This window comes from Antechinus flavipes, chromosome 1 (assembly GCF_016432865.1).
Source record: "Antechinus flavipes isolate AdamAnt ecotype Samford, QLD, Australia chromosome 1, AdamAnt_v2, whole genome shotgun sequence".
In the NCBI taxonomy this organism is placed as follows: Eukaryota; Metazoa; Chordata; class Mammalia; order Dasyuromorphia; family Dasyuridae; genus Antechinus; species Antechinus flavipes.
In genome coordinates, this window is record NC_067398.1 from 532,814,807 (window position 1) to 532,830,942 (window position 16,136).

Genomic DNA, 16,136 nt, shown 5'->3' on the forward strand with positions numbered 1-16,136 from the left:
GGTATAGTCTTATTTTAATTTTTATGATCACTGCTCCCATGTATTGTTATGAATATTGTAATTATTTAAATTTGAAATTTACATAATATTAAATGATAGCACTTATAATACATTTATAGAGGGTTTTAAGATTTGTAAAATGCTTTACATATACCATCACATTTTATTCTTGAAGCCACTCTATGAAGTAAGTATTTTATTATGCCCATTTTATAGATGAAAAAACTAACAATAAGAAACATTCATTATATTACACAGATAGAGAAATGAAAGAATAGTCTTGTGAATAATCTTGAATTAGGAACACCTGTTGTGGAGAATGGGAGAGCAAAATCCTTATTCCATTTGAATCGTGAAAGAAGTCAGAGAGCAGTAGGTGGAGGTAGAAATAGACTTCATTCCTGGAAAGGGAGAGGAAGAGCAGTAAGTGAAGAGGCATGGAGTCAGGAATTTGTAATGTTCTCTTTTCTAAAATATATTGTTCTCTGGGAGCAGGTTTCTTGGGGAGTTTCTGGAAGCAGCCTTCATTTCAGCTCAGAGTAATAATCACCTCAAATTCAGCCAGCTGTTAAAGTCCAGATCCTTTATTGTCTCCTTCAAAATAGCCCAGTTAGCTTTCTTAGAAGCCTCTCTCTCTTCCTAGAGCTCTTGCCACTAGTCCTTTGCCTCTGCCAGCTTCAGCCTCTCACACCCAAGGTCTCCAGCCAGCACAAAGGTTGAAGTTGGAATGAATCTTGACTCCTCCTCCGAGAGTGGAATATTGGGTTAGACTTGTGAATGTCCTCGACTTGTGAATCTCCTGAAATCTCTAGTTGGCTTGTGGAGTTCCTTATATATAATCTCTTAAAGGTGTGAATGCTAATGTATGAGCTAATGTGTGAACTCTCCCAAAGGTGTGAACTCCAAAGGTGTGAACCAAATACATAAGAATTGTTTCTATCAACTCCAGTGACTTAGCACATTGTTTCAAATTCTGGCCCATAACAGGAATTAAAGTTTTGTCCTTGAGAAATAGCCATTAGGCTAGTATAACTGGATTATAAGGTATACAGAAGGTGATAAGGTAGAAAAGTAGGAAGAGTAAAAAGAAGTTGAGCTATGAAAGCCTTTAAATGCAAATATTAGATTTTTTAATTGATCCTAGAGATAATAGGGTGACACTGGAGTTTTAAGTAGAAAGGTGAAATTATCAAACTTTTTCAGTATGTTGAAGAATATGTCTGAGTGAGAAAAGATTTACTCAGTGACTGTAATTCTCCCTTCTCTCCTTGCTAAATGCTGGGCAATCAAGCTTCTGACCTCAATATTTATCTGGAATTGCCCTCTCTAAAGTTACCAATTATCTTTTTACACATTTAAAGTTCTTTTCTTAGTTTTCATCCTTTTTTTAACCTCTATGCAGCATGAAAACTATTTATCACATGCATCTTGGGTTCTCTCTCTTCTTTAGATCTGCTTGACATTGCTCTCTTCTGGTTCACCTTCTGTCTTTACAGCTGTTCCTTTTCAGCCTCCTTTTCTGGTTCTTTATTCTCATCATGTCTACTAAGCCAAGGTATCCTCCAAAGACATGTTCTGCAATCTTTGCCCTTTTTACTCTATACTTTCATACTTGACAATTTTAACAGCTCCCATGTATTGAATTATCATCACTATGCAAATTATTCTCTGATTTATATCTAAATCTACCTATCTATTTATATATAGTCCTGGTCTCTCTCTCTTGAACTTGAGTGCCACATTTTCAAGAGCTTATTAGACATTGCAGATATAACATCCTAGAAACAGGCTAGCATTGACAACTGCCTTTTCAACACCTCCAAATGGTTATTGTGGAGGCATCTCACACTTAGTATACACAAACAACAAGGAATCATCTTTCCCCATCTTCCCAATAGATAGAGTAGCAGACCTAAAATCAAAATTCAAACCAGAACTTAAACTCTTACTAGCTGCATGAGTTTTATTTGTCTCAGTTTCCTCATTTGTACAGTAGAGATTGTACAAATGAGGAAACTGAGACAAAACTGAAGAGCAAAAAAAAAAAAAAATTGCTCCTACCTCCCAGGGTTGTTATGAGGATGTACCCACTCCATTTCCAAATTTACAGTTTTTTTTTTCCTTCATAGCATCATTTAAGAGGCAAGCCACTAATTAGTTCAATACAGAGTCTTGGGATTAGAGTCAGGAAGACGAGTTCAAATGTAGCCTCAGCCGTTTGCTATCTGTCGCTGGACAACTCATTTGTCTCTGCCTCAGTTTCCTCAGCTATAAAAAGTTAACAATAATACCTATTTCCCATGGTTTTTATGAGGATAAAAATTATATAATAATCATAAAGGATTTTATTTTTCTTAAAACTTTCATATAAATGCTAGTATATTATCACAAGCAAACCACTTAATTTCTCAGTGCCCCTGGAAAAATCTTTAAAATTCTAAGTTACTGACAATCACCTATCTGGATGGATGAACTTCCAAAGTGAGTGGTTCATTCAATAATGAAGTTACATTAGAATGAAATGAATCATATGCATATATATTCATTATTTTTATTTTAATATGATGTTACAATATTAATAATGTTGAATGGTATGTTTTAATATATTTCCTTATATTTCTGAAATAAATCCAAAATAAGTCAATTTTGGATTCTTTGGATTCTACAGTTCAATACAATACAATACACATTTGTGAAATATCTACTAGGCATCCCTATCTCTTAGCAATATGCTTAGAGCTGTGGATACAAATAAGAAAATCAGCTCCTGCCTTCAATCAACTTGTAGTATAATGAGGAGAAAACAGCACAGAAGCTGAGAAACAGGAGAAGATCAGAGTGCACTGGTCATGAAGATGCCATTAAGGTAGTCAAAACCAAGTAGTGCAAGTAGTAAGAAATGCAGAGTTGGCTGGGCTTCTAGGCCTTTCTTAAAGTGGTGTTTTAGGAGGAGTTTTCTAACTTCTTATCTAAGGCAATTTGATTTAATATTCATCGATAATGTTTTATAGCTTTATTTTATCTTTCCTTAATTTTCTTATCAGTACCATATTTGTTTTATAGAAGTATTAACTCATTTCTTTCATTTTCTGAAAAAGTTTATAGAGCAAAGAGATAATTTGTACTTTGTTATAATTCACTTGTAAATCCACCTATGTAAATTGTTGTTGTTTTCCCCTTTTGGCAGTTCATGCATGACATTTCACTTTTCTTTCTGATATTACATTGTTTAGAAATTACATTGTGCTTTTTCTATATTAGCCTGGGAAACTGTGATATTATGGGATAAGAAAAATGATTTTACAGACAGAAAACATAAGTTCTGCATCTAACTCTGTGTAACTTTTGAGATGTCACAATAATCTCCGGACTGAGTTTCTCTTGTCTGTAAAATGAAGGGGTTTGAATATACAGTCTCTGAGGTACTTTCTAGGTTAATATCTATACTTTTTTTTTCTGACTGTTCCCTCTTAATCTTCTTTTCTGGGTCATTATACAGGTCATGTCTCCTAACTATGAGCATACTCTAGGCTCTCCTATCTTTACTATCCTCTCTCTATTTTGGTAAATTCATCAGCTCCTATGGGATTAACTATCACTTCTTTATAGATGACTCCCAGATTATATATCTATCCCAGAAGTAGCTTTTGTCCCACAGCACCAATTGTTTATTGATCACTTTAGTCTGAGACATTTCAAACTCAAAATGTCCCAAACTGAATTCATTTTATATATTTTTTCTCCTTTCTTCTAAGCTTTCATAGTTTTATCAAAGGATACTCAGGCTTTTTTTTTTTTCTATACTGTCAACCACTCAGTATTCCTTGAAGTACCCAGTCTAGCCATTGCCTTTTTAGTAACCTATTCTGAAGTGATACTCCTTCTTCAGGTAAATTTTAGTGACTCAGGATTGCTACCAAGTTGGGTAAGGGATTATTTTTCTTCCAGGTAAATTTACAATCACCATAGTTACCTGAGTGCAGTTTTACCTTCCTCCTAAGCATTAGACAGTATGCATTTTCCTACACAGCTACAATTTGTTACTCTGTTGTGAGAATTCTCCCTCTTCTTATGCTGTATTCAGCAAAGGGATAGCATATTCAACACAAGATTGTGAAGTCTAATGTAAAGAAATCTGCTGGGAATTTAAGTGTAGCACTTTGCAGGCTTTCTAGTGATTACACATGAACTCTGACTTAAAGGCTCAATTAAGAGAAATGAAGATCTCAGCAGCTAAGAAAAATGAAGATGATGATGTCAGAAAAGCTGTCATTATCTTTGTACTAGGTTCTCAATTAAAATCTTTTTAGAAGACCCAAGTATGAATAATACATAAATTGGAGGGGGGAAAACAACTTGCAAAGATATAGTCTTTTTTATTAAGAGAAGAAAACTTCCTGAGTCAACAAAAAGTCTTCCTGAGTCATACAAAAAAAAAAAAAAAAAGAGTGAAAATATCCCAAGTCATTCTTTGATTACTATGGATCCTACAGTCCTTGAAGATTGGTTCTTCTGAAATAAAAGTGTTTGCAAGGGAATCTGTTTGAAAGTGGTAGCAACAGACTCATAAAGTTATATTCAGAAAAAAAAAAAAAACAGCTGGAAAATGTTGAGTATAAGCCAAAAACATTCTCTAGCATTTATAAAGGTAAAGATGATTTGTATTACCAGAATTTCAGCTGAAAATGCATAAATTATTAATGCCCACTGTTGGTAAGAAAAGAATAAAAAGAAAAATAAAAGAAACACACCATCATTTTTTTACAGAAGAAGGAAATAAAATAGGTCTCCATTGACTGTGGCAGTGATATACAATTTTTGTTATATTAATGTATTCTACATGCTAGATGGCACCACTGCACATTGAATTTGCAGTCAAGAAGCCCTGAGTTTAAATCCCATATACTCATTAGCTATGATACTTCTGTCACTTAACATATTTTGGTCTCAGTTTCCTTAGGAAAATAATAATAACAATAATACTCAGCTTTAGGTAAATGCTTTGCATAACTGCTAACTAATAGAAAAATCATTATGTTATAGAAATAATGAATTTGTTGAATAGAAAAACCCTAGAAAGATATTCATGAATTGATACAAAGTGAAGCGGAGATATTAAAAGAATATACAAAATGACCACAACATTATGAAAAGCAGAAGAGAAGAACCACAAAACAACTGAAAATGGATGTTTCAAAATTATGAGTAACAATCTTGCCTTCCAGGGAAGAAATATCGGAAAATATACCCCCAACCTATCCCTGATACACACATTCTCCTTTACAAACAGAAGAATGAGGAGAATAAGAATGAAAGGTAAGATATATTATCAAATTTTTATGATATTCATTGGTTTTACTGATTTTTTTTTCTTTTTAATTTTTAAAAATAAAATTTCTATGTCATTTTTGATGGCTTGTTGTTGGAATCCTTACTAACTGCTAACTAATTAGAGTTGATCTAATCTTACAAGAAGATGTTTTGGGCAGAACCTGAAACAAGGTACTAAGTAGAACTTATTAATACAAGGCTTGTGTTCACACCTTTACTCATTGGAGTTCAATGAGTTCACACCTCCCTTGAAGCTCTTTGGGCCAGAGAGCACTATGGGAGAAAATCCACAATCCCTCTCTTGAAGGAGCATAAATAGAGCTTCAATGGGCCAGTCGAGGAAGTTCTTCAGAGTGAAGAAGCTACAAGTCGAGATTTCACCGGAATGACATGAAGATTGGAGCTGGCTGGAGACTGAAGAAAGCAGAGGCAGAGGCTAAAGGACAGAACCTTTGGATTTGGTGACATTCGGAGAGAGCTCTTGGAACCAAGCAGAGAGATAGGCCTCTAAGCTAACCGGGCTATATTGGAGATAATAAAAGATCTGAACTTTTATCACCTGGCTGCGCTTTGAGAAGAAAAAGCTCACCACAGCTTGTTTGGAGAATAAGAGGAATATAAGGAGAAATTTAAGAGACATAAATATAAAAGTTACCAATAAGATTTAGTTTTTAAAAGAAGGAAAGTAGATCGCCTATTAATATTATTCAATTGGATCAAACAAAACCATTGGATAGAAGTAGTGATTTCATTCTCTTATAATGTATCATATACTGTCATACCCTCTACAAGATGTCATCACAGCACCCATGTAACAATTATCAGTGGACCTACTCATTACCCTTTGTTGTTCTCATAAGGGTATCAATCTCCTTTTCTGGGAAATATGAGAAGACAGGTCTCTGATAGATGGTGATATGCTCTGCAAATAACTGCATAGTGGGACACATCAGCAAAATTATTCTTTTGGCTTGACCCCTAAGAGAAGAAAGATCAAGTATCCAAACTTATTCTTTTCAGGCTCCAGACCACTCTCAGCCAGCTCCAAAGCCACTATCTGGGAATTAATGTAAACAAATACTGTATCTTCCCCTTCCCTCAAGATTCTCATAAGCTAGCTATGTGACTTTCATATAACAGTTCAGACAACTGAGAGAATATGTCCACTCTAGTTCTCAGTATGCCTTGTTGATGGAGTAATGGCTAGTGGATTCCAGTTGCATATACCTCTTCTGGAATAAAGTGAGGGAGAGGAAAGGAAAATTGAGGAGAGGGGAAGGGAGGAAAAAGGAAGAGAAAGAAGAACAGAGGAGTGGCAGGTCAATATTTTATAACCTATTATCTTAGATATACACGTCTTCAATAGTAACTGACCATTGCTGTTGCTCTTTCTTATTCCATTTCTACCAAATTCTCACTGCCATGTCTGGTAGTCTGTGTCTACTCTAGCCTTAAGTTATCCAGAATTATAAGCCTGTCCTCTTTTGGCTCAATTATAGTAAGGGTCTCTAGGTCTTCATATTTTTTTTTCTTTAACCTCATCATACTTTGTCATGATGAGAACAGAAGTATGACATTTTCTGCAAGTGGCAATCACATTAAGGTGAGTCTGTTGCTCTCTCCTTTTGGTAAGCATACAACTTTGATTATTAGTTTTGATGCAAAGCCTATGTCAGCTTCTTGCTGCTCCCCTTTACTATAGGCACTTCAGACAAAAACAAAAATAAAAGCAACAAACATGTCTTACCTCTGACATTGGTAAGCTGGATTTACTTTGCTAGTCATGTTTCACTGAGGGCTGCTATTTAGATATGATATCTGCTGAGTACTCTCACAACAATAGCTGTTCATCTTTCAGACTTACTGGATTTCATGTTGTTCATTTAACTAGTGATTTAACTGCAGAGTGGAATTCCCAGCTCCTGCAGTAAGAAGGTCAGGGTTGGATGAAGTACACAATTTTAGGGCATCTTTTCCAGCCACTTCCTCAAACTAGGAATCTGAGCCACTTGGGTACAGAGTTATAACCACAGCACCCCGTGTTTCTGCACCTATTGCTTCATCAATTGCCTATTCCCATATGCCTTTGGTAATATGGTGTGGGTGATATCTTTTGATTTGTGCATCAATTAAATTCAATTGTAGAGGTAGAGTCCCACTAAGACTTTGGTCAGATTCTCTCTTCCAGAGGCATCAAAGTCCAGTGTCAAGACAGTCAATGCTATTAGTAATGATTCATGATATGATGAACAACCTCAGTATCTTCCATTTCTAACCAAGCTCTAAGTGCTTCGTAGCATCTATTTCAGTCACTTTCATGCCCACTGGAATGAATTGTTCTCATCTGTCATTCCATTAAGAGAAGTCTTCACAAAGTCCAGGCAGACTTAGCCCCAAAAGGTTTGAGATCTCTTGTTACTCTAAATCTAGTTTAATTCTTTTGCAGAAATGGTTTATCAGCATATGACCACAAGCACATGCTCTTAGAGCCATAGGTAAGAGTTGAGTGAGTCAGGTAGATACCAAAGTTGGAAAGCAGATAGAAGCCCTCATACCAGGACTTGATGCACACAAGGTTGATGACAAGTTTCATAGATACCTTTAGATAAGAATTTTGCTTGTTTTCCTTCGCTTTAAAAAGGAAAAAAGAGAAGAAGAGGGAAATGTGATACATAGTTATGACCTCTGAAGTGCAGTTAAAAGATTTCAATTTTAGAGACACAAATGAGTAAGATGAGATAACAGAGAACCACATTCTGCCCTCTGCTGCTCATCTATGACTTTAATTCTTATGTTTAATTATGGATATCTGAACATTTCAAAGGAGACTTTTGTATAAAAGCATAAATATAGTTAATGACCCAGTAAAATCAATAGGAATATGGATTATAAGTAAAAATGAATTATAATTTACAAGGGGATATCATGGTATATCCATTCAGTCATTTAACAAATATGTATTGATCTCTTAATATATGCTGGGAACTGTGTGGTATTACCAGGGGCCTACAAAATAAATATGACAAATTCTGCATCCTCAAAGAATGTAAAGAAGATAAATATACAAACACAAATAACTTCTTCAAAAGAATATGTTATAAATATCATAATAAAGTTATAATGGGATTTTAGTAGATTACTTTGAGCTAGAATAAACAAGGAAGCCTCTAGGCAGAGGCATAATTTCAGCTAAGTCTGGATAAATGGGTAGGATTTTCACAGATAAGAATGTAAAGACATTTCAAATAATGGAGACAGAATGAACAAAGGTGTAAATGTGGGGGGAAATAAAGAACATAGAGTAAGAGCATTGGAATCTGAGGAGTGAAGTGATGGAAAACCTGTCTGAAAAGGTGGGATGGCATAGATTGTAGAATAGTTTCCATGTTGGGCTAAGGACTTTTCTCTTATCATACTAATAAAAATTTCTGAGTGAGTGTATAGTAGTACAAAAACTGCCTTACTGAAATTAATTCAGGAGCAACATATAGGACAGATTTAAGAAGAGAGAAGACAGAGGCAGGAATATCATTTACTCAGCTTTTGTAATAGCTTCAGCTTGTAACAATGGAGTTCTGATGTAGGATAGTTTCATTGAGAATATAAAGCTAAACATTAATTCAAGAGATATGAAAAAAAATAAAGATTTGTAGGCAAGGAGAGTAGACATGAAAAAAACAACTAAAACATATAATCACCTGAGTGATTATAAGCTGATGGTAACCAGAAAATAAATAAGGGGATTGGTAAGATGAGTTGTTTTTGGATTTGGGAAGATTTTGAATATACTCAAATATTCAATTGGAAGATATTCAAGGTAGAATATAATTTTAATTAGGAGTTGTTGTGGAAAAATCCAGGTCATGTATAACAAACAATTGAGAATAGAGTCAAAGGTTGAAGGTGTAGAGAGAGATTAGAATTATAGAATGGTTTCCTTATTTCTATGGATTTACATAGGTTTTTGTGAAATCATTAAATATCTTTATGATCTTGAACATGGAAAAAAAAACAACATTGGCTTTACTTGTGTATACCCAAAAAAGTTAATGAAAAAAAAATAATGTGGTAATTTGCATGTTGTAGTGCTTTCCTACAATATCTCTGGGAGCTAAATAGAAAAAAAATTTCCTACCCTAAGTTTACATAAAAGGACACTAAGGCTCAGAGATGTTAGACAAACAATCATTAAGTATTTGAGAGTACATGTAAACCTAAATTTCCCTTCTATAAATAGAGTCCTTATTATATGCCAACATGACTATGTAAGACTTAAAGACTTATATCTAATAGAACTTTAGAGCTAGAATACCCCAGCATGATCAAACAATCCAATCACCTCATTTTATAGATGATGAAACTCAGTCAAAGCTTTATACTTTAGGATTCCCTGAGATCTCTATAGCTATTTAGCTGCCCATTTTTATGGTAAAACAAATCAACTTGTAGAGATAAAAATCATGATGGTACTTAAATACATTTCTGTCCCTGATACATTTAGTCAGAGTAAGTACTATAGTACCTATTCTGAGAAACCTATAAAAATTCTGCAATTTGATTAAAATATAAAATAATTAGTCAAAAAATATCTCTTTATTTGTGCCAGATTGCTAAACCAGGCAAAAGGGATTCAAAGACAAAACTGAAACAATTCCTTCCCTCAAGGATTAAGAATTGATGATGGGTAAAACTATTATCATTCAGTTTTCTGAATTCTGAAGTTTTTCTTCTGATTTTTCTGATTTCTGAAGTTTTAAAAACAACCTAAATATAATTACATATTTCAAAAACATTTAACATCCTTATATTAATTGAACTAGTTTTATTTTTAAAACTCTTATTAATGCAATAATTGTGCATTCACTACTAAATTCATGGAGTCATAGAATTTATAACTAGGAATTCAGAGGCATCAAATTCAATCCCCTCATTTTTATAAAAGAGAAAACTGAAGCTTAGTATTGGTATAAATGACTTATGCAATATATACAACTAATAAATAATGGAGAAAGTTTGACCCCTCCAATTCCAAGTCCGTGTTATTTTTTTTCCTTTTTCTGCAATTATTTTTCTTTTTTTCTGTAAGCATAGTGATTTATTTCTACAGTTAGTTTATTTTAATCTTTTTTTTTTGAATGATTCTATTCCCTCTGAATTTCTTCATCTCTGCTAATCCCTCACTCTTATTTTTTTTTACCACTTTCCTTTGGATTTTTACTTATGAGTTCTTTTTTTTTTCTTTTTCTCATGGTTTTATCTGATTATATAATTATTCCCTTTTTAAATTTTATCAGTCAATTATTCCTCCATTCTTTCCTTTCCTTCAACTACTCATGTTCATTAGTGTTTTTTTTTTATTTCATTATCTGAGCTCTTTCCAAAAAGAAGTTTTTTTTTCCTCTCTTCATCATTCATCTTTTTACCAGTTTACTCTACATCATTATTTCATGATTTATAGTCCTATATTTATCTTCTTCTTTTCTTTTCTCTACAATCCTCATTCAATTAAAATTTCCAAAGTAGTCATTCTAGGCTCTACCCTCCAGATGGTTTCTGCTATTGTCATGTGCTGTCCCACAGATCCCTCTTTCCATTGTGCCTCATTCTCAGAAAAATGCTCTTTATTGCAGATGTCAGAGAAGATGCTGCCCCATAGTAGGGTCCTTTCCCTACCACATCTCTGATTAAGCAGCCCATTACTGATCTATAGGTCTCCTCTCCTATTTACCCCTTTCTTTTCATTTTCCTCAACATTTTTCTACGTCCATTCTCCCTTACTTCCACAGGTACCAGTTGCCCTAGAAACTTAAATTCCTCCTTTTCAGAATAGAACAAGTAAACTTTTCAAACACCCAGTCTCCCAGACCATGCCAACTGCAAGGTCTCTATCCTGCTATACAGATTATTTCTCTTAATCCACAGAAACATTCATTACTGCAACTCTCTCCTATCCACCAAAGCAAGACCTCCTTTTTTATTCTTTCCTTTTTAAGTCCTTTGTCCCTCCTCCTAATCTCCTCCCATGTAGGTCCTTCTCTTTCTGAAACCAAAGGGATCAACTTTCCCTCACTGATAATTCTCTCCCCTTCTTGACCTCTTTCTTTCATATATCATCCTATATTGAAATGCAGCACACAAAAAAAGAAGCATTCATCTTGTAGGCAGGGTTTTGCTAGATTCTGTCCATAATACCCAATGCCCACCTCATGACTGTTAGTTTCTTGTGTACATTTACAAAGAAGTTTTTTTTTTTTTTTTTTTTACTGGTCTCTCTTCCTATCTTATTTCTTCTGGTTATTATCTTTTCCTGCTGCATTTTTTTTCACTCCTAATTTTCTGTTGTTTGATGGGCTGAAAGAAATAATCTATTCAATTCTTGTTTTCTTTCTAAAATATTGTGAATTCTACTTTATGATTGAATATCTATCTTTTATCCTTAATAGTTAAATTCATTTTTGCGGAGTAGGTCAACTTGGGCTGCATCCTAAAGCTCAACACTATTCCATTCTCTCCTATATATTCTGGAGGACATGGGATAGTCTTGTATTATCTGAATTTCTTTTCCTTTACATTTGAATGTCTTTCTCCTTATCACTTGAAGAACTTTATTTTTTTCTAAATGGAATCATTCTTATTAATTATTATTTGTCTTGGAGTATGCAGTCTTGGGCTTTTTTCTGGAAGTGTATTTGAATTCTTTAAATTGATATTTAATTTTCTATGTTCAAAAGTTCTGGAAAATTTTCTTATATTATTTCTTGCATTATGGTATTAAGGTTTTTGGTCTTTCTTATTCTTATGGAAGAACTATGATTTATAATTGTCTTTATATGTCCTTTTTTGAAAAACAGTACATTTTGCTTCCATACTGAGCATTTTTTAAAAATTATTATTTTTTATTTCTATATTGTGCATCAATTCTGTATTATACATTTCCAATTTATTGTTCTCTTTTTTGTTTCTTTGAAGAGACTCACCCTATTCTAGTTTTTCTATTCTGTCCATTATTTTTTTCTGTGTAAACCATAAATATTGTTATCATCATTCTCATTTTTCTTTTGAACCGCACAAGAATAGCAAACTGTGGTTCTACATTGTCACATTTCAAAGAGTTTTCCTTTATTTTGCAATATTTATTCATAGATGCCTAAACTCTTTGCTAGATCTAGAAGTCATATTTCTTTCTATTGTTAATGTTTTCTGATTATTTTATTTATATTCAAGATCTTTGATTTTTCTTTTTTCTAAAATCTTTGATAATTTCATTCTTCCCTGCTCTGATTTCCCCCCATTCACTTTCTGACTCTATCCCCTCTGATGATGGTTTCTATGAGGGCCATACCTGGACAATTCATATTATACCAGCCTAGATCTCTTTCCCATGTGATATTGGGATGGTCAGAACTGGTCCCAGCTAGATGCTGGGTTCTTTTCCTCAAGTTTAGAGAAGTGTTGCATAACCCCACTGCTCAGATAATGTCTTGCTCTAGTGTCCTATCTCTGGCCTCATATCTTCAATTTAGATATCTGTTACACACGTGCTATGGGGTTCAGAGTTTTTCAAATCTGCTGCTACATGACTGTGGCCTCTAGCACTCTTTTGCTACTGAAGAATGTCTATCTATTAAGACCATAGATTGGAATCAGAATTTCTATGATACTGGAAAAGTTGTTGCCTCAGTCTGTTAGAGCAGCTGGAATTAGAGCTGGTTGCTGGAAATTCCAGAAGGTAAGAGAGGGGTGTTAAATGAGCTTAGGGTTCATGGGCATAAATTCATGGGAGTTTTTGTTTGTTTTCTCTTTTTCTTTCTTTTGGATTCTGGATATCCTCAACCAGTGAGCTTAAGTTGCTTTTATCTTTGGTAAATAATTTTATGTTTTGGAAAGGAATTAATGTGGTGATTAGAGAGAATGCCTATTCCTTGTCTTCTTGCTGAGGTGACTCCCTTAGTTTTTTCTCCAAAAACAAAACAAAACATGAGTTTCCAGTGGCATGCTAGTAAAATACTTAACAACTGACTCTCCAAAAAACACATTTACACACTTCTAAATTTAATCTGCATCATTGACATTTTCTACATTACTTTCCTAAACCTAGACAATCAACAAAACAGTGAATCAATTCCCAATATTTTTTTTTATTTTAGAGGTGTAAATGATCACAGTGAAAACAATGCGTTTCAAGCCTCCAGCATATCTCTGGAACCTTTTAAAAGACTTGCCTTATAATTAACTTGGGTTATTCTAATGGTGCCTCTCCAAATTGTACCAAGCCATATAAAAGTAGAGATCACAGGTTCATAAAATATAAAGTAACCCAGTCCTAATAGCAACACTAATTATACTAACTAGTAGCTAGTGATTCTTAGGTAGAAAAGCCCTTAGAGGCTATTTAATTCAACCTCTTCATTTCTAAAAGTAGGGAATTTAGGACTGAGGGGTTAAATTATTTGTCCCAAGTTACACAAGCAGCAAGAGATCGTATGAGAATCTTAAATGAACTTTGGGTCTTTGGAACTCAAAATTCTGCAATTGTCTTGTTGCCAAGCACTTTCATTACATGAATTTCACTTATTATGATTTCATATTCTGTCTGTATTTTTTGATTAACACGTGCATTTCCCTTAAAATACTTTCAGTTCAGAGAGAGAAAAAAACATGTATTATTCATTTTGTTTCCCTACATGCACCTGCCACAGTGCATTGCATGCAGTTGTCATTCCATAAATGTTAGTTGAACAAGCAAATGAATGATGACCTTAGAGACCTATGAGGCTTAACATATTCAAATCCTCCTGTCTCTTCTTCCTTTTAACATTGTAGTAGATACACAATTACTTATACAATTACACAACTGACTTTAAAATACTATGAACTAGTCAAAATGTTTTCTTACAACCAGAGACATATAATTTGGAGTAGAGAGCAGAGCAAAGAAATTAACAGTAATTTTATAATCACACTTACAACACTTGCTATTCATAAGGACATAGATACATATTTAGAGTTAGGAAGAACAATATGTTGCTGTTGTTCAGTTCAATCTTATCTGACTCTTTATGAAACCCATTTCTTGGCAAAAATACTGTAAAGATTCTCTGTTTTTTTTTCTCCAGCCAATTTTACAGATGAGCAAACTGAGGAAAACAAGAATAAGTGACTTTCCCAGGATCATACAGCTTAATAAATGCCTGAAGCTGGATTTGAACTCAGCAAGATGAGTCTTCCTGATTTCATGCTTAATGTTTAGTTCACTCTGCCAACTATCTGCCCTAAAGAACAATATAAACCTTCTTTTTCACTTTCTTTATTTTGAAGATGAGGAAACTGAAATCTGGGATGGTTAACTGACTGGTACAAGGTGATAAAGTTAGGATTTGAACTTCCTAATTTAAAACCTAGCACTAACTCAACCTTTTTGAAACTCAGTGCACTGATTTATAAACTGGGGATAATAAAAACATCACAAACTGACTCAAGAAGATGTCACAAGGAAAATATTCTGTAAATCTTAAAACTTTATGGAAATGTAAACTCTGATAATGTCAGATAAATTTGAAAATAATGTACATAGGCACTGAACCCAAGAAATAATATAACCTTGGAGATTAAATATCAGATAGAAAAAATAAGGTGTATCTATTTCTACCTTTTTGTTCCTCATCCAAGTTGTGTCATGCATTTGTTCCCCCTGCATTTGTTTCTCTTATTGTAAGATTTGGCTAATGTAGCTCGCCTCCTACCTTGCTCACAGGAGGTAACTATCAATGATGTTAATGAGTGGGATGGTATCTTGTAATGCCTTGAAAATCATTGCCAAATGTGGCAACCCTACTATACCTTCTTTTTGCTTTTTGCAAATATAAGTGGAGATTTATGATTATGTTGTACTTTTAAAAAAATTCACTTAATTGTCTCAATATGGATTAAGATATTATTATAACTTATAGATTATAGATATGACAGGAAATTACATGATTTTTTGTACTTTCTGCCAAAAGAAATTGTTCTCATTGTCATTTTCTCTAACAGTCATTCTTTGTATGTTATGTGTAATATATTATGCCTGATGAAAAAAGATAGGGAATAAATCAGTATATTGAAAGCAAAATTACAAAGTACATGAGGCTTTGTAGTATTTGTTTGCTGCTTCTTGCTGGAGATCTAAAAAGATTTTAAAGAAACATTCTTTCAAGTTAGAAAGGAAGAGCTAAGGTAGGCCTGTCTTTTCAGGCATGGACACTAAAGCAAAACTATAGATTGTGCAGTACTAAGAAACAGCAATCTTGCTTCTCCTGTCTCAAATAAAAACAGCTTAGTTCATAAACTGTCTTAGCATTTTTGCAGGTGGTGGGAAACTCTAATAAAAGTCATGGAAGTTAACTGAGCTTTTGTCTTCTAAAAGAAAACATTAAATAAAACATCCCCAAAGCAAACAAATGGGAGGAGAAAAGGTAAATCCATTTACAAATTATTCTTAATCTAAAATCACTCACATCAGCAAAAAAACTATGGAAAAGTATCTGTCACTGTCATTTCTTTTCATGGGTCTCCTTCTCTGTCCCACTTGTCAAGGATCCAGTTTGCTGATGACATTTTCCATTTGCCAAGATGGGCATTTTGAATATGCACAAACAGCAGCACGGATGCAGAGTATAGATCGCAAAGGGATTAGCCAAAGGCAGGCATCAATAATTTCTGACCTGGGAGAAATGATGATTGAGGTGAGGACCTTGCAATTTGATGATCTAGTCTTGACTATTGCTATTTCTCTTTTTAAAAAATATCCTATTTGTTACTTAATA